Here is a 26,854-nt window from a genome sequence, read left to right as displayed (position 1 = left end):
TATGTCTCCTATGAGCGAATGTCAACAGTCCATATTGTTTTGACTGTTGATTGGTTGTTGGTGGGGATTGTCAAAAGTGTATACAACTGACCTCGTGAGGGTGGGGGTTGCTTTGCTTAGAGGGCAACACTTCCCAACACAGGGGAATAGGAAAATTCATTTGGAGATTAAGAGTGAGGGAGAAGCATCCTTAGGAGCAAAGAGAAATAGGGGTAGTAACTCAAGTGCCAAGGAGGGCACAGGCAGCCAGAGATTCTGGGTAAGGAATTTTCATATATTTTCAGGAATTGTAACACAGACATTCAGTTTGAGTTCGTGTCCAGCCTTGTGCTGTGCATGCCTATGTTCACTCCATTTGTGTGTGTGTGTGTGTGTGTGTGTGTGTGTGTATTTTTGCTTAAAGGTCTTTTATACACAAAGCCTTAGCTTGGTGTCACTTGGTAAAGGAAGGGTGGCTGATGGTTCTGTTCAGCTTTAGAAGGGACTGGAGATGTACTTTGGGCAGACATTTGGAGCAAGAGAGGGCCAGAACTTGTATCTTTGACCACCTGGGAAAGCCCATGGGCAGTAGGATGCTGAGTCATTTTAGTTGGGTAGTAAAAGAAAAGATGACTGTCCCAGCAGGCTGAGAAGTTCAAATATGCAAATTCAGATGTAACCACGACAGGTGGCTTATTAGGCAGGTTGTTTAGGAAGGTATCCCAGAATCCAAACTGCTTAAAAAACACAACAAACAAAATGTAGCCCATGCTTCTCAGGGCCCAGAGAGTCATGCCTGGGCGCCATATTGGCAATTTCTGCCATAGTAAAGAGAAGAGCTTTGATGCTTAAGATGTGTTTCCAGTCCCAGAGCCATCAGTTTGGCACTGGGACTGGCACTGGGTATACTACATTGTGTGTGTGCTCCCTTAAGTGTTGGCATCATGGTCAATAGAGAGGGGTTTTCTAATGAGTTAGGACACTTAGAGAACAGGCTGAAAAGCTCCCTTTTTTTTCTATGGTTGCTCATGTAAACACTATTGGCCCTAACCAGGTCTGAGCCACCCTAAAATGAGTAGATTCAACACGTAAGGAGCCTGTGTTGTGCCCTTGTCCTGCCCCACTGTGATCTTACTGGGTGATTTTCTACTCCTGTCTGACACTATCAGGAGTTGTTAAATACTTTGTATGCAAAATAGGAAACAGTGAGTAAGGCAGAATCAAATCAGGGAGAGGGAAACAAGAGCAGTAGAGAGTCTTAGGAGGAAGGAAATGGGGAGAAAGAGGGATCGCTTGCTCGCTGTGTGTGAAGGTTTTCCAGAACAACATAGAAAGAGGCTGCTTAGTGAGCACTTCCAGGAGCTAGCATTGGGCTATCAGGTAGGCCAGCTCTGACTGGCAAAGGTGGGTGTGGCCCTGCTCTCAGGGAGCTTCCTCTTGATGTCCTACATGGCAAGGCAGCTTCCCATTGTATGTGCCTGCACCTCCAATGCCTCACCTGGCAGTGCTCTAGCCTCTCTTGTTGCAGAAATTCTGGAATCTTCTCAGGTCCTCCAGCTCCAGCTTTCAGTTTCCACTCCTTCCCATCGACCCCCCCCCCCCCCAATCCATACCCAGCAGTGTGTGTGTGTGTGTGTGTGTGTGTGTGTGTGTGTGTGTGTGTGTGTATAGCCATGTGCATGCACAGAGGCCAGTGGAAGATATCAGTGTCCTCCACTACTGACTTCTACCTCACTTTTTTTGACAGGGTATCTCAGTGAACTTGGAGTTAGCAGCCATTTTCAGCTAGACTGGCCAGCCAGAAAGCCCCAGACACACTTTTCTCTCCGCCCCTCTCCTACTGCTGTGTAGTTTCAGGTATGGGGGAGCATGACTAGCATTTTCTGTGGGTATTGGAGACCCTAACTCAGGTCCCAATGCTTCCAGAGCAAGTGCTCTTTATGAGTCTCCTCAGTCCTTAATATAATTTTTAACTTTAGAGTTGTTTTTTTTTAAATTTGGTTCTACCACATCTTGATCTTTCTTTATTAGTATATGTTGTTTTTACTCACATCAAAGCCAAACAGAGACAAATTTCAGCTAAGAAAGAGGCTTACTAACATACTAAGTATGTCTTGGGAGAATGGGAAATTATCCCCCAGGAGAAGACTGGAGAACTGGTAATGACGTTGCTCTAAATTGCAGACTCAGACAGATGCTGCATTTGAGTCACTACAGAATTAATCTGTAATTATGGCTGTTTCACAGAAATATACATTGTGCTTTTGACTTTAGATGACAATATGGGGAATTCTTTAAACAGACACTCAAAGGGGGACAGATCCAAACCAGAAAATGTAAGTAAGGAAATGGACCCTCACCAGTTCAACTACCTGTGGTGCCAGTGTCAATGTGCATGGTAGACCATATTAACTGCATGTGTGCTCAACTCAAGTGCATCCAGACTCACAAGACTGCAGGAATATGTATGATGCTCAAGCATGGACCGCAGAGAAGCAACTAAATGAAATGCAGCTTCCAGAAGCTCCCTGTGAGTAGTCCACAAAAGGGGAATGATCACAGTACCCAGCGCTAGAACAGGTGCTCTACAACTCACTTCACTTAGTGGAGCTGAGAATGAAATTGTGGTGGTTAGCTTTAATTATGAACTTGATACAACATACAATCACCTAGGAAGAGATCTGGAGTCTCTGCATTGGGGTTATTTGTTATGGGAAGACCTAGCCCATTGTGGGCAGCACCATTTTCTAGGCAGGCACTCCTGACCTGTATAAAAGTGGAGAAATGCAAGCAGGTTAAGCACTCTTCCCTGCTCTTGACTGCATGTGGCCTGAGTGGTTGTTTGGAGTTCTTGCCTTAGTGTCCCTATAGTGATGAACTGCCAAGTGGTAGTGTAAGAACATTTTCTCCCATAAATTGCATCTTGTTAAGATACTTTATTACAGAGATATAAATGAAACTAAAAGATAGGTTTAATGCTGGTCCCTGTGCAAGCACAGGATTGCTATGCAGAAAACTGGGCCCAGGCTGGGGAGAGCCAGCTGTAATCAGATAGCTAAAGCCTAAAACAGAGAGGGTTGGCAGGTAGGGAAACTATTCTCCTGACTTTTCAGCCTTGTTTTATTGGAGGCAGGGCCCTGAGGGATTGCCTGAAGCCATTAGGAAGTTCAAATAGTGTCTTGGGTACAATGCTGTTACCTCAGCTGGTCAATTTTTTCTTCCAGCTTAAATGTACTTGAGAGCCTTGGGGACAAAGTAGGGGACAAAGGAGAAGGAAACATTGAGAAAGACATTAAAAGGGAAAGCCAGGAATACTGTGAGAGATGCAATGGTCTTCAAAAGCAAAAGTGAACCTATACCCTCAGTCCTTACTTTCCAGGTGATTATGGTGGCCCACTTCTCAGAAAAGAAGAATCATTTCCACAGCCCAAAGTCTGGGCATCAATAAGCAGCCCCCAGTCTTAGTGGCCTGAAGGAGCTGGTCCCAGAATTTGGTGGCAGGAGACCCATGATGACCTGTATGCTGAGGGGTGGCCCTACCCTGAAGTCTCAGTAGCTCCTACTCACAGCCTCACTACAAACAGACCTGCTGTTTGCTTCATTTTCAAGTTAATGGCTTTCCTTCTGTTCTGTCTTGGACCCTAGCAAGTGTGTCCCACCTCTCCCTCAGTGACACTGCCTAGTTCTGTCTGTGCTACTTGTCCCTTTTGTCCTCAGGAATGGGTTTTGAAACCCAACATTGTGGCCCAGAGAAACCGGAAGAACTGAAAGATAGGAGGTGGCTACAGTCATGGCTGGTCCTGGGCAGATCTCTCCAGAGGTCTGGGTAGTTAGGGCACAGAGTGCCCAGGAAGACCAGATGTAGACTGGATCCAGGTTGGGGCTTGGGCTACACATAGGGACTATATGCAGTGTTGAAGGTACTATTCCACTGAGCAAAAGCATTGGAGATAGAGACATTATCCCCTGGAGTCAATAAAGATACAGTCATGGAGCTGAGAGACAGAGAGAGGGTGGGGGGAGAGAGACTGTGTTACTATCCTAAGTAGTGGTCTTACTACTTACAGGTTCTCAAAGGAGTCCTTCCTGGGAGTTTCCCATGGATACCTAGCTTCCTGCTGCTTCTGTTATTGAAAGTCAGAATGGCTGGGGTGGGAGTGGCTTCATACAAAAGCTGAGGTTGTGCTGGTCCTCACTGACCAAAAATAAAATAAAATAAAATAAAAAATCATATGTCTCTCACCTATGTTGGTGGCTGGGAATCCTGCCAAGCTCAGGGCAGTGGCCCCACAAGTGGAAGAAGAGATATTTCTTTAATATAGTTGGGAAGGAAGAGGTGGACTGGGGTCTGGGGGGATTGGTGAGAAAGCTGGCCTGGCTATGACAGTTAACAATTTTATTCAGTGCTACATACTTTTTTTCCTGAATGGAAGCAAAGTTTAGACCTTTATCATAAATGGCAAAGGAGTATTGCCATGAAACATTGAAAATGAAGCCATACTATGAAATGCTAGACTGATATGTGGCTTGCTGCTATAGTTGACCAAGTCCCTGCTTTTCTTAAAATCGAGCTGTAGGAAGTAATTGGAGAGTTAGTGACTATCACCCCCTGTGGTCCCATTGAATGGACCTTCTTCTTGAGAATCAGGAAAGATGAAAGGAAAATTATTTTAATAATATGCTCATCTCCCTCATAAACATCCTTTACGTGTGCTTCAACTGCAAGGCAATGGTATCTTGTCAGCATCAAAAGTGGAGATGATAGAAACATTTATTGTAGGAGGTTCTAGAAAGGTCATGCTCTGAAGGGCCTACCAGAGGTACAAATTTGCCTGCCTCTAGCCTTCTGGGGTGGTCATCCCCAAGGCCATGGTGTAAGAGGCTTCAGTACTGGACTCCATGGCCATCCTTGAGTACGGTTAGCTTATTCAGTTGCAGTTAGATGCCAACATAGATAGGAACTTAGGACTGTCAGTCATCAAGACAGTCTAAAATCCCAGAGCACAGAGGCCTGTGTTCTACTGGGGCCGAAGATGATGTCATCCACATAATACAAATGACTCATTTATAGAACTTGTGACCTCCCAGAGCACCTGTATAAAGTAGGCAGAGCAATAGAAGTAAATGATGCTAAGGAGAGAAAACTAAAGAAGCCCAGAGAGGTTGGTGACTTGCCCAAGGCCACAGAGTTAGCACAGGAACCAGGTGAGAGTTTATGAGTTCTAATTCTTCATACAGTGCCCATTCCTCTTGCTGGGGGGAAAAATGAAGGATTCATTAAGCTACCAAGCTTTGAGTGTGGGGCACTATGCCTACATTCAGGGGCATTCAATTTGAGTGTGTATTTATAGAGGCGTTAGGCTCCTGCTGTTGTGCTTGATCCTAGAGTAGAAAATAGACTCAGTGCCTGGGAGAACCCCATGGAGGAGAGAGACATTAGTCAGATATTCCATGAATATTACAGTCAGTGAAAACTTACACATTTGCCCATGTGTCAGACACCCTGAACAAAGAGATCTTAGTATTTTAATCTAAGCTTGAATATTTTTTCATTCATTATATGCTGAGTATCTCTTAGATGTTAAGCAGAACGATAGTTTCAATATTGTGGTTTTTTTTCTAGAAAGGTAACATAGCTCTTCTGCCATAGAGTCTGTCTCTATGTTATGAACAACAAACTAGCAGCCTATAGAAACATTGGGTTGGCATGAATCTGTCTCTTATTTAAGGTATGTATTTTTTAGTGCTCAAAGATGAATATGTAATTCTATAAGGAATGAGTGCGTGTTTGCATTAAGAACAATTGTACTTGTGTTTTAGGTGGATGAAGCTGTAACCACATTAAACTTGGTGGAGGCACAGGAGTGTCTAAGTGACCTTTCCAGGGGACTTTGAATGGCCTTACTGTGAAGAATTCAGATCTGTCTGCATGGTCTGAGTAGGTGTACACAGAAGGAGTAGAGAGTGTCAAATAGGAAGGTGTGTGATTGAGGGCAGGTCACTTCTCTTTTAGAGCCTAAGTCATTCCATTCAAGAATAGGAACTTTTCCACTGAGGCCAGACAAGGTTTGGGGGGGGGGGGACTCTGTGAGGGAAGGACTGGGAGGGGGCACAGCATTTGGTCTGTAAATAAATAAATAAACAACAAGCAAACAGAAATAAATAAGAAAGTAAATAAAAGAATATGACCTTGTAGGACAGTTTCTTCTGGAATAGAATCAATTAAGGAGTCAGCGTAAGAAGATTCTGACTTTCTGTTCAGCTATTCCTCAGAAGCTCTGCTGTCTCCCTCATTGTATAGCGTTGTACCCATCAAACAGACTGCCCTCAAGATTTGATTGAGTCATCCAGAAGATGCAGGCCATGTGGCATCTGACAGTTGTGACTTGGAACAGACAACAAGCCAACAAACACATTTGTTTTTCTGAATGAAAGCAGACCATTGAGCAAGTTACTTTACAGTTCAGTGCTTGTCTTCTTCAGAGTGTCTAACAGGTACTGAGGGGAATTGCCCATTGTGAAGCACGGTGCAGCACTCCGCACACGTAAGTAAGTGGCTGTTGTCTGCACAGTCACATTCTTCCTCGGGCTTCCCTTACAGTTTGGCCTTCCAGTTGTATGTGGTGGCTCATAGGGGTCTGTGGGAATGCATGGAGCACCTCTGACCTGCTTTGCTCTGGCTAAGGTCTGTGGGAGGTTTGTATAACTCCTCCGAGGCAGCAGGTGAGCAGCGCACACTTACCTAGTGGTCTTTTAACAGCAGGTCCTTGCTGGCTGCCCTGGCTCCCTAGGGAACATGACACTGCTTTTGGTCACCCCACCACCACTACCACCACACTTTTGTCCTACCAAAGAGGCATGCCCAGCCTCCATCTGTCCTGTCTAGTATATTTAGGCTTCCTCTCAGGCTGGGTCTGAAACCCAGAGTGGAAGCCTTCGGCCCCTGAAACAGGGTTGTGTAGGTGAGGGTCAGGGGATGCCTAGTAATAATGTATGCCTTGCTGTGGTTTGGTTAGCTTGCCTATAGCATTCCCTCCTTCTCTCTGTCTATCTGTCTCTCTGTACATGATGTGTTGGATGAGTGTTTGTGTGTTGGGAGAACAGAAGATAACACCACATGCTTTCCACATTATATTTTCAAACAAGGTCACTCAACTGAACATGGAGTTCTCTGATTGGCTAGACTGGCTGGCCAGCTTGTCCCAGGGATCTTCCTGTGTCTTTCTCCCCAGTACTAGGATTACAGTCACATGCCACTGTGCCTGACTTTTTCATGGCTGCTGGAGAGAAACTCTGATCCTCTCATACTTGCATGGTGGGTGCTCTATCAACTGAGCCACCTCTCCAGCCTGTAACTTTTAAATAATAACATACAGGCTATGTGTAGCCTCAGTTCTTATCTGTAAATTTAGGAACAGCCTTGCTCAATACCATCTCCTTAAAATCCATTCCTCAACAAAATCTAGTAGGTCTATGAAGGTGCTGGTGTGAGAGAATACAACCCTAAGGTAGAGGAGACAAAAGGGGATACTTCCGTTGTCTAGCTATCATGCCTTGCAGCGGCTGCATTACCTATCAGCCCCTGGCCCCATTGCCATGGTGCCCAATTGCCTAGGCTGCTGTCTGGAAGAACATATATGCTACTTCTGAGCTGCTGCATAGGCCCCTGACATTACAAAATGAATGGGTGCATGTGTTGCAGTTGGTCTGGTGCTGCTATGTATTCAGATGCTAAATACTGAGCCCCAAGATCTGGGTTCCCTCCCCCAACATGATCCTCATGTATGTACATGTAACCTTGCTCCCCAAGTTAACTGGTCACTAAAAAGCCTGTGATTGAGCAGTAGATAGAGGTAGATGGTTTTTCAATATCCTGGCAGGCAGGGCGTGACACAGGTAAAGAGGGAGGAGAAGAACGGAGACCAAGAAAGCCATGAGAGGAGATGGACCACGAGCACATGGCCAAAAGAAACAGCCAGTAACAAGGGCCTTATGGCTGAGATGTAAGTTAGAATAGCTCACAACCTGCTCAATCTAGGCTTACAGCTTAAAAAGAAAACACCTAGATTGTGCGTCTTTTATACAGGCTAGCTAGAATGTATATTTCTACATCCCTGGGAGTCATGCTCCACCAGGCATCCATTTATTGGTTAGTGTATTAAATACTGCTGTGTACTGAGTCATCACTACCCTTCAAATGAAAAGTAGTGACACTTTGCATTTTAGAATGCTGGGAGTCAGGAATTCAGGCCCAGTGTAACTGGATCCTTTGCTTTGGACTCCAAGGCTACAGTCATCTTAGGGCTGGACTGGAAAGCACTGATTACTGTGTACACCAAATACATGTAATAATGAGAACCGTTATTCCACCTATCCCATGCCCGTGGGATGTTGGCCTGGGCCTTCACAGGCTATTGATACTGTTAGCTCTTTACTACGTAGGCCTTCTAGTAGGGCATGTCACTCTACATGGCACCTGGCTTTATTAGAACAAGTGGGAGATGGCAGAGGAGCAGGCCCTGGCTGGAGTTTCTGGAGACACACCTCACTTTCACATTTAGTGCCTTAGAGGCTGTTGAGAACCTCACTAGTCCCACATTGGGGCCAAAAATGTTGAGGCCTACGCTGCCCCACTTTGGGTGGCCTAAAATGTTGAGGCCTTCTCCACTCCAGGCTTGGCGGCCACTGTATCCCGGCCCAAGCTGCCGCTCCGCAGGTCGGGGTTCAGCAAGAGAGAGAGTGAAGAATGGAGACCAGACAGAATGTGATTCAATCCCGTTTATTCTTCATCTCTCTTCCTAGTCCAAGTCCCAAGTCTTGAGTTCCTAGTTCCTAGTTGTACTCCTGTTGGTCTCTTCTGAGTGTCTAATGTCTATTCCTACTCCTAGTGTCTGAATCTCTGTTACTCCAAATTGTTCTCTAAGTTGTACTCTCTAAAGTGTCTGATTCTCTCCAGAGCCAAGTGTCTTCTACCTAATGTCAAGTAATCTGTTCTTTCTCTGTCTGCCTCTAGCCTTTTATATGTCTCACTTCTAAGCCATGCCTTTTGGTCACACCTTTAATCATGCCCTTAGGTCTTGTCTCTAAATCTGATCTCTAAGTCACACGCTTAAGTCACACACCTTTAATCTCACACACCCAAGGTATCTAAACCAAGATTATCAGAGTGTGCTCAGCTGTTGTAGGCTATTGTAATCCAGGTCTCATGTCAGGGTATATGGCTCAAGATGGCTGCAAAGCTGATAGCTGCTTTCTGCTAAAAGTTGGCCCCCAACAAGAGGCAAGTCACTAGGTCCAGGCTACATTCAGGGGGAGAGAACTACACTGCAGTGTGAATACCATGAAGTAGGAACCACTTCTTTCCCACGGTTAGTCCGCTTGCTCACTCATTCATCCTAGAAATATCTCTGTGATTGTACATCCTTGGTATGGGCTCAGCCACGTTAAGAACCTCACAGCTTCACCCCTATTTCAGCAGCAAAGCCTTCCCCAGGTGAGGTCCAGAGACATGGGAAAGCCTCCCATAGGTGTGAATGTGAGTGTTGCCAGTATGAGCAAAAAAAATGGTCACTCTGCCTAGGTGTTTTGGTCTGAAGCCTGCTCCTACAATGATTAGCTAAACCTGTCTCCTTGTTCATCTGTATATAATAGCTCTCACTCCTTGTTTACCGGTATTCAATACAGGTGTGTATAATAGCTCTCTCTTTGTTTAATCAGTATTTAGTAACCCTGTCCCTTGTTCAGCTGTATGCAATAACCCCACCTTTCTGTTCAGCTGTGTGTAACAAATACTCTGCAGGTGTTGTATCCTCTCTATCAGAGGCCACCCCACCTGGCCCCAGTTTTTCTGAGTCTCTGTGTTTGCATTTTTTTCATTCTCTCTCTACCTTGGTCAAGCCAGTCCCTGGTGTCATGCTGGATTCGAATTAACTTTTAAAAACCTACAACACTGGTTTATCTTAGAAATTCAGAGCCAAATTCCACGTTACTTAGGGGAACTGTGAAAGATTAGAAATTCAAATGAGCACTTATAATGGTTAATCTTCATTTTCAACCTGACTGGGTTTAGGGCCACGTAGGAAATCTGAGGCACATCTTTGGGTATGATGGTGGGGGCTTTCCTGAGAGGATTGACTGGGGATGAGAAGCATACCCAAAGTATGGGCAAGTGCCATCCCAGGACTTGTAAACTGGAATGAAAGGAGAGAGCCTTGGAGCATGGCCATATGTCCATTCTGATTCTTGTCCTTCATGAGGAGGCTTCTCTACTAGAGGCTCTCACTGCCATGATGTTTGGTCCCAGCACATGGAGGCCAGTGACCTGAATCCTATGGAACCTCTTTTAGTGGTTTCTGTCATGTAACTTGGCCATAGTTACATATAACCAAGTAGCATGGTCATTGCTACTTTTGTGATGTCCTATTCTTTTGAGGAAAATCACATAAATTTCATTTTTAAAAAATCCTATATAGAAAATCTTTTTCCTGTCTTAAAAAATGCTCAAGTCACTCTGAATCATGACTAAGGTACTTTCTGAAGGCACAAATAACACAGCTACATGTGTGACACCTAGGTGAATGAGGAGTGAAATCTGTTCAGATGAATAAGACGATGTCGGTTGATCCACCTAACTGCATTATGGTTATTTCATTAACTCTGATCGACGTTCCACATCTTCATCGCATTTGGTGAGGTAAATTTGTTTAACATGAAGCCCTGGTTACCCTTTAAAATAATTATGCTTCCAAATCAAAGTTTAATTTTCAATCATTTGCCCTGTGAAAAGAGAAACAAACGGAAGGTTAATATGACAGATTGAAGGCTTTGCAGTGGATCCCCAGAGCTGGAGAGACATGAGGTTTCTCTGGTGTGGCTGACAATGGAGGAACTTAAAGGATGGCAACAGAGCTGCTTCTGTGGACTATGGGCGTCTCTTCTTAATAGAAACAAAGCAAGAGGGCACCAGAGGGAGCAGTGGTAAAGCAGGTCACGCTCTGATTACTTACAGAGTGTGACCTTCACTAAGACGGTCGTCCCTCTACTAGAGCAGAGTTTCTGGTAGCTTCCAGCAGATTCGTGATTCTGTGGTACAAGTGCCATTATGGAAAACAGCCAATTTCCAGTGAAACAGAATGAAAATGGTCTTCATTTGCACACACAACAGGTGGATAATGTTATGTGTTTGCCAGTAATGAAATCTACAGGATAGGAGGGACTGGTTACTTTTTTTCAGCTTTAGACTAACTGCCATGCTTTTTGGGTTGTTTTTAAAGTTACTTCCCAACAGTTGAAGATAAGACCTGTCCAGTTCAGTTAGGACTGTGAATTCCTGAGAGATATTCTATTTCTTATTTAGTTGTATGTGTGTGCGTGTATGTGTGTTTGTGGTATATATGGTATATGTTTGTGCATGCACAGAGGCCTGAGAAGGGTGTCAGCTCTCCTGCTTTATTCCTTTGAGGCAAGGTTTCTCACTGAGCCTGGAGCTGGGCTGGCAGTCAGCAGGTCCCAGTGATCCTCCTGTCTGCAATCACAGTGCTGGACTCACAGAACCTCAAAACCACACCTGACATTTTGTATGTGTGTTCTGCAGGTGTGAACCCAGGTTCTTGTGCTTGCTTAGCAAGCACTCTTACCTGCTCAAGTGTCTCCCCAGAACTTTTAAGAGATATTTTAAACCCAAAACTACCAAATGTTGAGTGAAGAACAAGATCGCTATTAACAATTGCAGGCAATAGGTCTGATAAAGGAGGTTTTTGGCTTCACTTCTCTGCAGCCCACTTTTGCAGGGCTTACAGACTGCATTGATTCATACCGTGTGTGCGTACTTCTTCGAAATGTGATGGACATGGGAGTGGATGTACTTGTGATTTTTCTCTTGCCCAACTGCTTGGAGAACTGAGCTCAGAGGTGAGGTTGCATTTTTACATTGGCCTTGGCTTGTAATCTACATTTTATTTGATTAACTATCCCTGGTGCCTTTAAAACCAGCAAGAGTGCAGTGACATCCGCAGTAGTCAGCCTAGAAGAGTGCCTATGAGGCTTTAAAAGCTTACCGCCTTTATTATGTAATCTCCCAGAGACCCCACAGCACTACTGAGAGGAGGCGAAGGAAAAGATTCTTCTCTATTTTTTTTGATGCTCCCCTAATTTTAATTAACTTGTTCCTATTTTTCAAATTCCCTCCCAAATCTTGCTTATATGCAGATGTGTGTGCACGTGTGTGTATGTGTTCGTGTATGTGTGTGTGTGTGTGTGTGTATTTTATATATTTGTAACAGGCTCAGATTCTCTATTTTATTTTTAAACTCTAGATGTCATAGTTTCAGTATTTCACTATATTCCCTTTGAATGACAGCCTCACTTTAAGACGTTTACAAATAGAGAATGAATTGAAAGATGGAGAATGGATTATTAGGCCAGGATATATGTGTATGACTGAAAGATTCAAGGTATCTGAATTTCTTGTGTAATTTTCTGTCTGACTATTACATTCCAGCAAGTGTGGTAGGAAGTGTTGATATCTTAAAAAAAATGTTCATCCTCTTGACAGAGCAGTGTAGTACAAGGGCACCATAGTCTCCACAGTGGGTGTGCTGAGGCCTCTGTCTTACGCTGTTGATGGGGGAAACCACTGTTTGCCTAACAGTTTTTCATTCATAAACATTTAGATGAAAATACAGTCCATCAGCATCAGTTGCTCCAAAGTGTATTTTAATTACATAATTCTCTCACTGTAGAATTCTTAAAATGAGGTCAAAAGATAGGAATATTTTCATCCTTTTTTTTTTTTTTTTTTTTAACACAGTACAGACTTCTATCCTTAATAGGTTACATTCATCAACACAATTTTTGGGTATAACAGTTTTAACTGTTAGCACTGGAAATCTTGCTTAAATTATTTTCTGCTTAAATTCCTGCAATTCCTTAAATTGCTTCTGTTTCTGTTTGCTTGCCTTGGCTTATTAGCTGATGTTCATTGTCGACTTGTTTGTGACTCTGCCACCTTACCCAGGATCTCACATATGCTGGGCCAGTGCTCTACCACACTGCCCAGCCCACTGCCGAAGGATTTTAGCTCACTGTTTCTTAATGTGTCCCAAGGAATAGTATTTAGACATCTTATTGTGATTTAGTCTCTCGAGTTCCCCTCGCTGCCTTTGCAGCTGTTCTTAGCTGGGATAATAGAAGCAGCAGGTTCACAGCTGCGGCTGGAGGGGGGCATGTGCTGCAGTTCTCCAGGTTGTCCTCACAGTGCCCTGTCATCTCCACACGCCTTTGCTAATGCTCTTCATTTAGCCTGGGAAACTCTTTCCTTCTGTTCTTATTTTAAAGACTGCAGTCTGCTAAATTCTATAAATGGCTTCCAAATGATATATGCTCTAATCCCCAGAACCCAACGATATGACAAGCTGCCACCCCCATGATTGTGCACCTACATTTGACATAGCTGATGCTCAGACAGGTTGATGAGTGGGCCTGTCCCAAACACACAAGCTCTTTTATAAAAGGAGTTTTCTGGTAGCAGAGAGAGAAACCATAGATTTGAAACAAGGCAAGATTTTATGTGTAGTCACCAGCTTGAGGCTTGAGAGGCCTAATACCAATGACTACAGGTAGCATTTAGGGGCTGAGAGTGGATCTATGTTGATAGCCAAGAAGGAAATCATAGTCTCAGGTTTACCACTCTGGTGATTTGGTTCTACCAACAACCTGAAAGTATGGAAGTAAAGTGTTCTCTGGACCTCAAAGACGAAAAGCTCAGTTGGCCAGTACTTTGACTTCGTCCTTGAGAGACTTTAAGCAGGGAAACCTGGACTTCTGGTCAATGTGAGGCTAGTGTGGGTGCTGTGTGGTTAAATTGTTGGTGATAATACAGAAGTAGCATTGATCAGGAAAGCTTTACCATGTGAAATAGAAATTACTTTCTTTTTAAAAGACGGATTTCCTGTGTAGCTCTGGCTGACCTGGAACTCACTCTGTAGATCAGGCTGGCCTCCAACTCAGATTCACCTGCCTCTGCCTCAGCCTCTGCCTCAGCCTCTGCCTCTGCCTCTGCCTCTGCCTCTGCCTCTGCCTCTGCCTCTGCCTCTGCCTCTGCCTCTGCCTCTGCCTCTGCCTCTGCCTGCCTCTGCCTCCTGAGTGCTGAGATTAAAGGCATGCACCACCACTGCCCAGAGATGGTTAACCTTGATTGTCAACCTCATGGGATTTAGAAGCAACATGGAAACAAATCTCTGGGCATGTTTATAAGAAATTATCTAGATTAGGTTACCTGCGATGGGAAGACCTGTGGGAAACAGGCAATATCTGACAGTGCACCGGGCTCTCAGACTGAATAAAAAAGGAGAAACAGAGCCGAACATTGATTGCATTCATCTCTGCTCCTGACTGTGGATACAATATGATCAATCAATTACCTCAGCTCTTGCCTCCTGCTTTCTTGGCTGTGATGGACTGTACCCTAGAACTGTAAGCCAAAACAGACCTTGATGTCAACCCATCCCATGGTCAGGGAGGCTAAGTTTCCTTGAATTGAAGGACACCCCAAAGACGCATGCATGGGCGACTGGGAGACTCTAGGCATTTGTGCTCTAGAGTAGTGCAAACAGAGAACTTTTCTTTTTTATTATTTAAGCAAGCAAAACATGAGGGAGCAATCACAGTTAGTTTAAGCAATTGCAGGTATACTGAGGAAACACACCTGGTGTTATAGTTATATCTTACCATCTTTGGTCAGGTGAAAAGAGCAATGAATACAATCCCCACCCCACCCCACCCCACCCAAGTCTTTCCCCGAGAGAAATATGGATATACAAGGGCATTCCCTTTATGTCCTTGCTTTCAAGTTTATCCAGTTATCATAGTTTATTAGTTCTTCCTTGGAGGCCACCTTGTGGAAAGAATGTTCTACACAGTGCCCTGTCCATAGGTCACAGGAAGCTTGCAGCTTTTTCACACAGGCTCCCAGACCTTAGGTGGCTTCTGTCAGGCATTCTTCACAGCAGCAAGACAAGGAACTAAGAGAATATGACCCCCTGGTTCGACTTGGAGAGGTCATGTGTGAAAATTGCTGACTGAAGTTTTAGCACTGAGTGTCTGCTTGAAGGAGTTACAGCTGGCAAGCAATAGCCATGCATACACACAACTGTTTATCACGTGCTGGTCATCATAGCCTAAGTGCCCTTTGGTGTATACACAGATCCATCATTTAGCTTTAAAGCAAGACCAAATTGTTTGCAGGAAATTAGACAGGACTAGAGACCATCATGCTAAGCAGAAAAAGCCAGACTTTGAAAGACAAATATATGTGTTGTCTCATATGTGGAGTCTAGATTTTAAAAAATAGTTGAGAATACAGGCTGCTAGTTTGGCCAGTGGGTAAAGGCTCTTGCTGCCAAGCCTAGCTACCTGAATCTCATCCTTAAAACCCCCACTGTGGAAAGGCAAATGGCCCCAGCAAGGTATTCTTTGATTTGCACTCCAGTGTTGTGGCACCTGTATAACTCCCCCAACAAACACACACACTCACACAAATATTGTGAAAAATAAAAAAGAAGACATAAAAATAAAAGAGGGATTATTATTTGGGGAGAGAAAGTGAGCCAATTAAAAGTGAGAGAAGTGCTCGGGGTACATATTCTCTAAGTGTGTTCTCTACATGTGTGTTCATGTGAAACCTGTTGTTTCGCACTAACAATGTATGCTAATAACAGTAACTAACTATAGTTGGCATGGTTTGGTGAAGGAACAGAATTCATCGAGTGTGAGTGTGTAGATTTTTGTGAAGGGGGCTTACTAGGTGGGCTTTTGAGACAGGCCTAGGTCTCTCAGCAATGGTCATCTGTACTCTGAAGGAGCAGAAAACCTACTAGCTGCTCAGTCCACAACTGTATGCCTACACAGTCCCATTTGATGCTGGAAGATGCTGGAGAGTCACTGATGTTCAGTCTATATGAGATATAAGCTGGAGTCAGTACTGTCAATGAAGGAGTATCATGACAGCTAGAGACATGTGCGTTCAAGAAGAAAAGGATAACTGGAAGGTGCTGTCCACTGTAAGGGCAAGTATTTCCTCCTAATCCTCTCTGAGATGCTGTTATAGTCTTGGAGGCCTGTCTAGTGGGTTGATTCTAAATACTGCCAGGTTGACAAGGCTAGCCATCAATCACTCCGACTGATGTCTACAGCAGGCTGAATGTGCTGGCTGCTGGTGACTTGTGTACTGCCTTCTCTCCTCTGCCTGATTGAGTCAAGCACTTCCAGATATACTGACAGATAATTGAGTTGGCTATAATTATTCACTTATCTTTATCTCAGTACTTTGCCAACAGGGGGACAGATGAGTGTCAACATAAAGAGAGCTGCTCCACAAAGACGGAATTGAACTTTCCAAAAAGCTGGACAATTGCCATTCAAGGTACAGTTCATCAGCTCCAAGAAGACAAGGCAGTAGGGGCCTTGAAGCAGCCAATCATGCCTCATCCATAATCAGAGAACGGAATGGGGTGGACGCATGGTAGCATGAACGCACACTAGCACACAATGTCTCCATTTTATACAGTCAGCATCCCTTGTCCAGGAAATGGTCCAGCCCAGTGAGCAGATCTTCTGACCGCAATTAGTATAATCAAGATAATCCCAACAGGCACGACTAGAAGCCCATCTCCCGGGGGACTCTGGATTCTGTCAAGTTGACAGTTAACACTATCCATGACTGTGAGGCAATTAAAATCAGGAAGATCTTTGCATTCACAATGCTCCAAGGATAGCTCTAAATCTTTGCTTCATATTAGAGAATTTAAAGCTGGTGCTTTTTGCATAGCACACTAGAAGATGGTCCCCTCAGCACTGTTGGGACAGAAGACAAAAGCTTTTATCGGGAAAGCGGCAAGTGATAGCATGAGGCTGTGAGATAAAATAAGATTTGCCTCATAACTTTTTTCTTATATTTGATTCTTCACATGGCCTGTTATTTTAAAAATATTTATGTATTGGAATTGTTTATTGGCTTTATTTATTTATTTATATAGTGTATGTATCACAGCATGCATGTGGAGGTCACAGGATAATTTTGGATGAGTCAGTTCTCTCCTTCCCCTGTGGGTCCTGGGGATCAAATTCAGGTTATCAGCATTGGAAGCAAGTTCGTCTACCTGCTAAGCCATATTGGTGACCAGTTATTACTTGTAACTGTTCTCTGATTTGTTTTGTTTTTTTGACCAACCATCTAAAACTTCTATATGTTCCAGCCCCTTGGGAGTATATCTATCAGATCAGGTGTGTGCATTCACATATATACAAACATTTACACATGTATTCACACATATGTACAAAGTATTAGATTAAGTAGGTTGCAGTCATGAAGTATAACTGTATTTTGAAAAAAAATATTCCTGGAGAGAAGGGAATACCAATGGTAGTTATATTTGTGTGCTGGTTTTTGAATATTTTCTACAAAGGCATTACTTTTGAAATTAGTTAACAAAGGAAGATAACAACAACAATAATATTAACAATAAATAATAATAGAGTAATATAGCCATCCTTTAAGATCAAGTCCTCCCAAGTCAATTTCTCCCTTCAAATTTGTCTCTAGTCCTATGAAGTTTAAAACTTTTATGTGTATGTATGAGAATGTATAGATGCTGTGTGAGTGTGGGCATTGTGTGCAGTGTGCAGGCAGAGGCAAGAGTTCACTAGAGTACGTTTTCTCCTACTGTGTTTTCAGGGGCTTTGACTGAGGTTGTCAAGCTTGTAGAGCCAATACCTTTACAATTCTCTCTCTCTCTCTCTCTCTCTCTCTCTCTCTCTCTCTCTCTCTCTCTCTCTTTCCATACAGGGTTTGTCTGTGCAGCCCTGGTTGTCCTGAAACTCACTTTGTAGACCAGGCTGGCCTTGAACTCAGAAATCTGTCTGCCTCTGTCTCTCAAGTGCTGGGATTAAAGGTGTGTGCCACCACCAGTCTAAATCACCATTTTCTTTATGTCCTTGTGGTCCCTTGCTTGTGCTTTGGCTTCACATTATTGCTGCTGTTTAGCATGGCTAACTATGTTTCATATGCAAGCCAGGACCATGTCTCATGAACACCCACATCCCATAGCTCCAGGCATATTTCCCTCCTGCTGGAAGGCAAGGGGGTGAATGAATGAATGAATGAATGATATTCTGGCAGAGAGACAAATGCATCAGAGAGTTTAATAATGCCTTTAAGAAAGCTCTCAGCTAGTGTCATTGGTAAGATTTTTAACCATAGTATACATATGTAATCCAAATTCTGTGTGTTTTTAGTATCTTATATAATCTGAAAGTGAAAGCCATATACCCAGCCCTGGAATTAGCCTTTCTTTGCAAAATGAGAACAGATTTCAGAAAGCAAAGACAACTTCAGTGCTACAAGCATGCCAACCTCAAATAGATATGGGTCAGGGCCTGCAAGAATCTGCATGTGAGGTGTTTCCTTGATATGCCCCCCCCCCCCCGCTGTGTGCCTAGACTACCTGGAGCATGCCCCCTGCTGCAGAAGGAAGCTTCCTGGGAGCTTTTGCCAGCTTGCATCTCCTGCAAGCACACTGGGCTGTTCCAATTTTGTTAGTGTGATTGCTGAAAATGGAGTGGTCTATTAAAAAGTAATGGTCACTGGCTGACGGCTTTGCCTCTTGCAACATTAGTGTCACCGTGATGGATTAGCAGAGTCTCCTAAGTGGAAAGGCATGTTTCCACAAATATTTTGTATAAACATAAATTCACTTGCAAATGTTACTCCTTTTTCTTTTATTCTCTTCTTTATTATCCTTTGGCAGTTGCTACACATGTCTGAGCACACATGCAGTCTTCCCTGGAAGGCTTTAAGGGATTCTGATTGTGTGAGGGTCATAGGGACTTCGTGTTGTCCTTCAGCCTGCTTCCAGAGTTTAGCGTCTGCTTCTGAGCTGCCTGCTCAACAGGAAGAGAAGGCAAGAACCTCAAACAGGGTGTGGTACCCTCTGGGCAAAGGATCTCTTTTTTTGATACAGGGGTTTGGGGTAGGGGTGGTGTGACGGAGATGGGATCTGGGCTTTGAGTATCTGGCACAAGCACTCTACCACAGAGCTACATCCAGCAGGGATCTCTTCTTAGTGGAAAGTCAAGTCAGCTTAGTGATTTGAAAACGACTTTTCTCCATTTCTTCTTTAATTGAGAAATGTAATAACTGCTTCTCATGTCGTCTTCCAGCGTCTAAGAGTACCAAACCACAAAAGCCATGATTTTCTCCATCATGGCTTGACTTCCTCATCATAAATGCTAAACTGTGACATGATTCTAATGGTTGGGACCAGAAGCTCTTTTTACTAGTGTCATTCCTTGAAAGAATTTAGCAATGCATTTAGTATGAGGGTGTTTTTCTGTGTGGGAGAGAAGCTATAGTAGGATCATTGCCCAATGGTCTGGCAGACCCAATATGAACCTGTGGGCTTTCCACCTGTGCCCAAGATCCCTGAAATAATGCCTGAGATTTCTTACACATGAACAAATGCTTAGCCCATAAGCTATGGCTTGTTCCCTGACTAGCTCGTAACTCAATAATCCTGTTCATTCTATTCTATGGATGCCACATGGCAAGTTACCTCTCCTTCAACTTCATGTGTCTGTCTTCATCAGTGTTTGGGCCGAATCTCCTGCACCTTCAACTCTACCCCAGAATTCTCTCCCTATCCAGGAACTTCCATCTCCCTGCCTGAGCTCATAGCCTTTTATTGGCTAAATAGCTGGGTGAAAGATTTATGCCAACAGCCTTTTATTGATAGGTGGAGTGTCCACACACTACACAAACGTTTTTGTCTATACATTAAAAGCAAGAGTCAAGGGTAGCTAGCTAGAAACTCTTAGGAGTCCAGGCATTGAATTTAAGGAAGGGATTCATATCTATGGCCATCTTTTCTCCATGTCTGGATCCCTGAACCCACTTAGACCCTGTTCTACAGATACCCAGCTGTTGGTTTCGCTAGTCTGGTATTCTGCTGGTAACTTCTGTCTGATTTTCCTTGGGGAGTGCTCAGTTGACTTGACCTCTGACCTCAGGAGTGAATGAGTGACATATGCCTAGTAAGGAAAGTACCATCCTTTCCCAGAACCTAGAGACAAGTATGGGAAAATGTCAACAAATAACCCTGCCACAAGATGCCCCGCTGTATAGTGGTTGCTTAAGAATCCCTTCTTCTCTAAATAGAATACTTTCCTAATTGCACCTTATAAAAGTTACCCTAGAAACACCCCATTTATTATACTTAATATTTGTCTCTTTTGTGGTTGCTGTTCAATGTTAGAAAAATTCTGAGGCCATTGAGTTGACAGACGCATAGCATCCTAACAAGACACGGAGGGGAGGCTTATTGGCTAAATAGCTGGGTGAAGAATTTATGGTTTAACATAATTTTCAGGGAAATACAAAGGCAAGTGTTCTGGTTTAAATATGAAATATCCTCACATGGTGTCCCTACGTTCAATGTTGGATCCTCATTGGATAGTGGTGAGGTTCAGGAAACTTCCAGACATAGGGTCTAGTTAGAATAAAAAAAATTGTTAGGGGAATGACTTTGAAGGTTATACCTGGTCCCTAGTTCCTTCTCCTTCTCTCCTCCCCCACTTCTCTATGTTTCCTTTTTTCCATGAGGCAAATAATCTTCTCCACCACACTCTCCCACTACCATGATGTTCTTCTCAAGTACATAGGATCAAGCAACCATGGACTAAACCTTCTGAATCCTTGAGCCAGAATAAATCTTGTTTTTCTTCAAGTGTTGTCTTACTTAGGGTTTCTATTGCTGTTATAAAACACCATGACTATAAACAATTTGGGGAGGAAAGGGTTTATCTCAGCTTTCAACTTCACTAGAGAAACCTAGAGGCAGGAGCTGATGCTGAGGCCATGGAGGGATGCTGCTTACTGGCTTGTTCCCTATGGTTTGCTCAGCCTGCTTTCTTATAGAACCCAGAACCACCAGCGCAGGGATGGCCCCACCCACAGTAAACTGGACTTTTCAACACAAATCAAGAAAATGCCCCACAGGTTACCATGGTAGAAACATTTTCTCAGTTGAGGGCTGGCCTCTTTTAAAGGACTATATCTTGTGTCAAGTTAATATAAAACTGGTTGTTTCTATCGGGCATTTGTTCATGTTAAGAAGTAGCTGATATAGCTGGGTACTTTTGGTGGTTGAGTGTCCTAGTATAAATTAATTATAGAAGAAACAAGACTTGCTGAGGGCAGTGGCATATGGCTTTTATCCCAGCACTTAGGAACATGAGTTCAGGACAGTTCAGGACACAGAAAAACCATGTTTTGAAAAAACAAAACAAAACAAAAAACAAGCCAACCAAAAAATGAGACTTGGAAAATGGAGTCCAGTGAATGGCTTCTCCTAGTTCTGGTTATCCCTAAGTGCCAGTAGTGCTGCATGTTCTCTGTTCTCTCTGTTGTCTGTGATCAGATGGACCTCCTGCAAAGGAATGCTGTCTTTCACATTTTACCTCCTTCTGTGGTGATAAAGCTCATTGAAGTCAGGCTTTCTACAAGCTACATTAAGCTTGTGTTCCTGCAGGCCAGAAGGGAAATTGTGATGTCAGTTCCAGGTTGAGAGCATCAGAGGACAAGGCACATTTCTTGAATCAGGACTTCAAAAGCAAAACATAAGGAGATCCAGATCAGTCCCCTGCTTGCTAGCTTCTCAGTCTATGTGAGCTCCCTGTTCCCTCCCCTCTTTGCTGTGGCTTTGATATCCCCATGAGACAATTTGATGTCAAAATATCTGAGTCTGCCGATGTGTTTAGAGACAGTGTTTTATTGCAATGAGCTTTTCGGTATTGTTCACAAATCCATCTTTAAGTTTTCAGGAGACAATCTAAAGGCTAACAGTTTCAGTCAGAATGTTAAGAATGGTGATAATGGGAGGGAAAGGATGAGGCCTATAGCAATTGCTCTAGACTCAGAGAGATCAGGGTTTTCAAAGTGAAAGGTCACTTGAAACTCATCGAGATTCTTCTTTGGAATGTGTTTTGGAAATAGACAGGAGAAATTGAACTATGATTTTAAGTTAAGCATTAGATAATATTGAGAAATTATTCATACTTTTCCTAGGTGTAAAATACAGTTTTATGGGTCTATAAGGTGTCTTCATCTTTTAGAAAGTATGTTGAGACACTTAGGGATGGAATATTGTAATGTTGAATTTGCTATTTTTGTATGTTTGTTTGTATGCTTGTTTTTTTTGTTTTGTTTTGTTTTGTTTTGTTTTGTTTTCTTTATAAGCCAGGCTAATTTCAAACTTGTGATCCTCTTGCCTCAGCATCCTGAATGCTGGGATTACAGGAAGGAGCTAATTTATTTATGCTTTTGAAAGATATGAAGTATAAGGGCTGCTGAGTGGCTCAGTGGCTGCTCTTTCTGAGGACCAGGGTTTGAATCCCAGCATCCATATGCCAGCTCCTAATTGTCTGTAAATCCAGTCCCAGGGGACCTGACCTCCACAGGCATTTGAGATTTGTTTTGTTTTGTTTGGGGGTTTTGTTTTTCTAAACTAACACAAGCTAGAGTCATTTGAGAGGGGGGAACCACAACTAAAAAAATGCTTCCATATGATTGTAGGCAAGCCTGAGAGGCAGGATGTTGATGTGGCAGGGTCCAGCCTATTGTGGGTGGAACCATCCCTGGGCAGTTGGTTCTGGGGCCTATAAAAAAGCAAGCTGAGAGAGCTCTGAGGTGAAAGTCAGTAGGCAGCACTCCTCCATTTTCTCTGCTTCACTTCCTGCCTGACTTCCTTTAATGGTTGACTGAGATGTGGAAATGTAAGATGAAATAATTCCATTCCTCCCCACCCTATTTTGGTCATGGTATTTTACCACAGCAGTAGAGAGCAAACTTAGGCAAGATGTAAGAGGTATGCAGACCTACACGCAGGCAAAACACCCACACACATTAAACATATGAATAAAGTATGGCAAAATATTTAAGTCTGGGTGATAGTTATACATGATTCAGTGAACAGTTCTATGTATGTTTGTGGCATTTTACAATAAAGAATATTTTTAAAGGACAAATACATTGCTAGTGAATTCTTTTTCTCCGTCATCCATGTCTAGGACCCATCGCTGTCCCCCTCTTTAATGGATATTATAGAAGAAAACTCCAAATATAACTTAGGTAGGTTTAAATGAGCTTTAAAAATATTCCATGTTATCAGAATATGAAATTATGCAACATTTATAAGTAAAAAGCTCACAAAGCTTTCTTAATTCTCCCATGTTCTGTGGGTGGGCCCAATGAATAATAAAACCGTTGCCTGTTGAAGGAATAAAATTTTGACTCATAAATTGAGCTCCATGAAAATTATTTAAAGTACTTTGTAATAGGTTCCCCAGAAATAGTTCTCATTTGCATTACCACATCTCCTATACACGAAGAGCAAGTGATATATGTTCATCCTAGAAAACAGAGACAATCTATTCGAACAGCTCTCACAGTACCATTTGCATTATTGATAGTTTGGTATTTTTAGTTCATGCTTTCTTTGAACAAAAGAAGATATCTGTTCCCTACCTCATCTCCTTCTTCTGTCTTTCAGACCACCAATAGACGTGAAGATGAAGTCAGAAATAAATAATGTGGCTACACTCAAGAGTAACATCCAGTTATAACGAAACCAAGTTACGCCAGTAGTAAATAAAGCTTTATGTATTTGGTAATTTTGGTAATTATATTTTAAAATTAAGCGTGTAAGAATTCTTTATTTTTTTATTTATTAAAGCTTTATGTGTATGCGTGTGTGCTGCATATGTTTATATGCAACATATGCACAAAGGAACTGGCAGATGACAAGAGAAGGCACCAGAGTCCCTTGAACTGAAGTTACAGAAAGTTGTGAGCTGCCATGCGGGTGCTGGGAGCTGAACCAGATCCTCTGCAAGAGCAGTAATTACTCCTACTTGCTGAGCCATCTATCCTATTTCTTTTGCTGAGACAGGGTTATACTATATGCTCTTGTCTGATTTGGAATTTTATATGTAGAGTAGGTTGGCCTTGAACTCACAGAGATCCATTCGATTTTGCCTCCAGAGTGTAGGATTAAAGGTGTATACTACAGGAATTCTTACAGGGACAGGTCATTAGCCCTTTGTCAGAGAGATGAGTTTATCAGTTGTTATTTTAAGGTGCTTTATAACTTACTATTAATACAATAACTTACTATTGTAATTGATTACAGCTATGAATACCCTATAGAGTTATACATAGTTATGATGTAAAATAGCAATTACCACAAAGCAAGATAGTTCATTCATTGGCATTTCTTGAAGACATTATTATTATTACTGGGCATAGATATACAAAGAAATCTAATTACTTGTCAATATTTGGAAGTCAAGGCATGTATTAATCGGGATTCTCTAGAGGAGTTACACCAAAGTGTGTGTGTGTGTGTGTGTGAATTTAATAATTCAGCTTACATTAAATTAGCACCCACAGCTGAATCACATCTGAGAACCCAGTAGCTCAGTGCACAGGCCTCTGTTGTCTCAATCTGATGTCTAAAACCTGGAGTGTTCCTGAAGAGTCACTGGTCCTCAGCCCAAACTGGAAGCCTGGAAGCTCTGGTTCTGCCATCAGAGAAGGATCCCGCAGCTGTAGCAACAGGGTAAAGCAGTCTGAGGCAAGAAGGAAGAGCAGGAGGGCAAATGTCGAGTCAGTCACCATCCTTCTGCCATGACCCTTGTATCTGGACTGCAACAGTTACAGTCTTCCCAAAAGGCAATCAGGACAATTCTGAAAAGGTTTCCTACTCAGGCGATCCTAATTTGTGGCAAGTTGCCATTAAACCCACCATAATAAGGCATCATTTGCAAATAATAAAGAGCGGAGGTGGTTGTGTTCTTTTCTGAGGTTTGACCACTCGTTTAAATATCACTTAAAACAAACTTTAGAGCATTTCTATCAACCCAGACAGTGGCCTTGCGTGGGGGACAGTCAGTCACCCGCCATTCCCCAACTGCACAGGCATTGTCTGCTACCACAGACTAGCTTTTGAATTTGACATATTTGGGGATCTTTATATCTGCTCTGACAGAGTATTTTTGAGATCTTTAGGTCTTTAGTGCAGGGTTTTGTTATAAAAATATGACACCATTTGTTTATCCAAAGACTTGTTAATGGACGCTTGTGTGATTCTCCTCTAGAGTAGGAATGTATTTGGGTCTTGGTATATAGCCAAGACTTTAATCCCCCTGTCTCAGCCTCCTGAGTGCTGGAATTGTAGGCATGCACCAACACGCCTGACACATTCTGTCTCTGTCTGTTTGTCTTTCTGGTATTTGTGTATATGTATGTAATCTATAGAACAATGTATATACAGTTTTGTATATACAGTTTTGTATATTCTATAGGCTTCTCTGTGTACACAACTATGTCATTTGCAAATAATGAGCACCGTGTTTCTTCCTTCCCAGTCTAGCAAAGTTGAATGAGATTGATAGTGTGGTGGTTAACCCAGGGAATGGCGCTGTTTGGAAGTGTGGCCTTGTTAGAGGAAGTGTGTCCCTGTGGGCATGGGAGTCAAGACCTTCAGATGAAGATGTAGAACTCTCAGCTCCTCCTGCACTGTGCCTGCCTGGATGCTGTCATGCTCCCACCTTGATGATAATGGACTGAACCTCTGAACCTGTAAGCCAGCCCCAATTAAATGTTGTCCTTAAGAATAGCCTTGGTCATGGTGTCTGTCTACAGCAGTTAACCCTAAATTATAGTACAATTTTACATTGGAATGATGGGACTTGGTAGCCATATTTGTGGCAGTGACAGGGAAAGTGTAACCTGCTTTACCTTTGCTATAGTGAGCCTGCAAGGGTTGTAGGTAGGTGATCTCTATCACACTGAAGATCCCTTATATTAAAAGGCTTTAAGTTATTTTTTAAATTTTGGATTTGTGTTTGAGTTTGTCACTTTTATTTTGCAGATATTAGGAGGGTTATCATACTTTCCCTCTCTTCTTTGTCAATCTGGTGAATTACTTTTTTTTTTCTTTTATTTTGTCTTATTTTTCAAAATGATAAAAATTGTGTTCTTATTACTTTCCAAAAGATAAAACTACTTTTGCTTACCACAATTCCCTTTTGTGCACATGGACGATTTGACTGTGTGGTGTTTTGTTAGGGATTTTTGAGCTTAAGTTCACAAAGGTTATTGTAATGGTTTTATCAAAGGAATTAAGAATTTTCTTCTTTGTTTTATGAAAGTGTGCCTGGAATTACTTCTTTCCTTGTCTTTGACAGAGTTTTGTGTAAAGCTATGTAAATATATAAAACTATGTGCTTATTTTTATTAAAAACTCAATTTGTTGCATTGATATAGAGATTTCATGTTTTCTCTTTCTTCTTGTGTCAGTTTTATATGAAGCTGATTTTCACGGATTTTTTTTTTTTCATTTAATTTAGGTGGTTGACTTTGCCAACTTGAAGCTGTTTCTGACACCTCCTTTTCACTGTCAAATGCTGTAGGTACCATAGACTTTCTTTCATCTCCCTCAGCCCTCCTTCTCTACCTGCAGAGAAAGAGGAGGGTTGAGGGGGAGAGGAGGGAAGAATGGAGGAAGAGAGAGGAAGGGAGGTAGTAAGGGAGGAAAAAATAGAGAGGGAGAGAGGGAGGGAAAGAGAGTTTATTTGTGGTTGTAATGGATTAGCATCCTCTATTCCTCAGAACTATTGATCTGTCACCAGTCTTTGGTGGGCTCCTACCTGATACTTGGAGAAAGTTTCTGCTGCTTCTCATGGAGCCCTCAGAAGTTCAGTTACTTTTCCTTTATTCCCATCTATGACTGTGATGCCTTTCCTTCCTGATCGTCTTTCTGCC

This window comes from Arvicanthis niloticus, chromosome 3, assembly GCF_011762505.2.
Source record: "Arvicanthis niloticus isolate mArvNil1 chromosome 3, mArvNil1.pat.X, whole genome shotgun sequence".
Taxonomy (NCBI): domain Eukaryota; kingdom Metazoa; phylum Chordata; class Mammalia; order Rodentia; family Muridae; genus Arvicanthis; species Arvicanthis niloticus.
Note: the sequence above shows the minus strand (reverse complement) of the source record.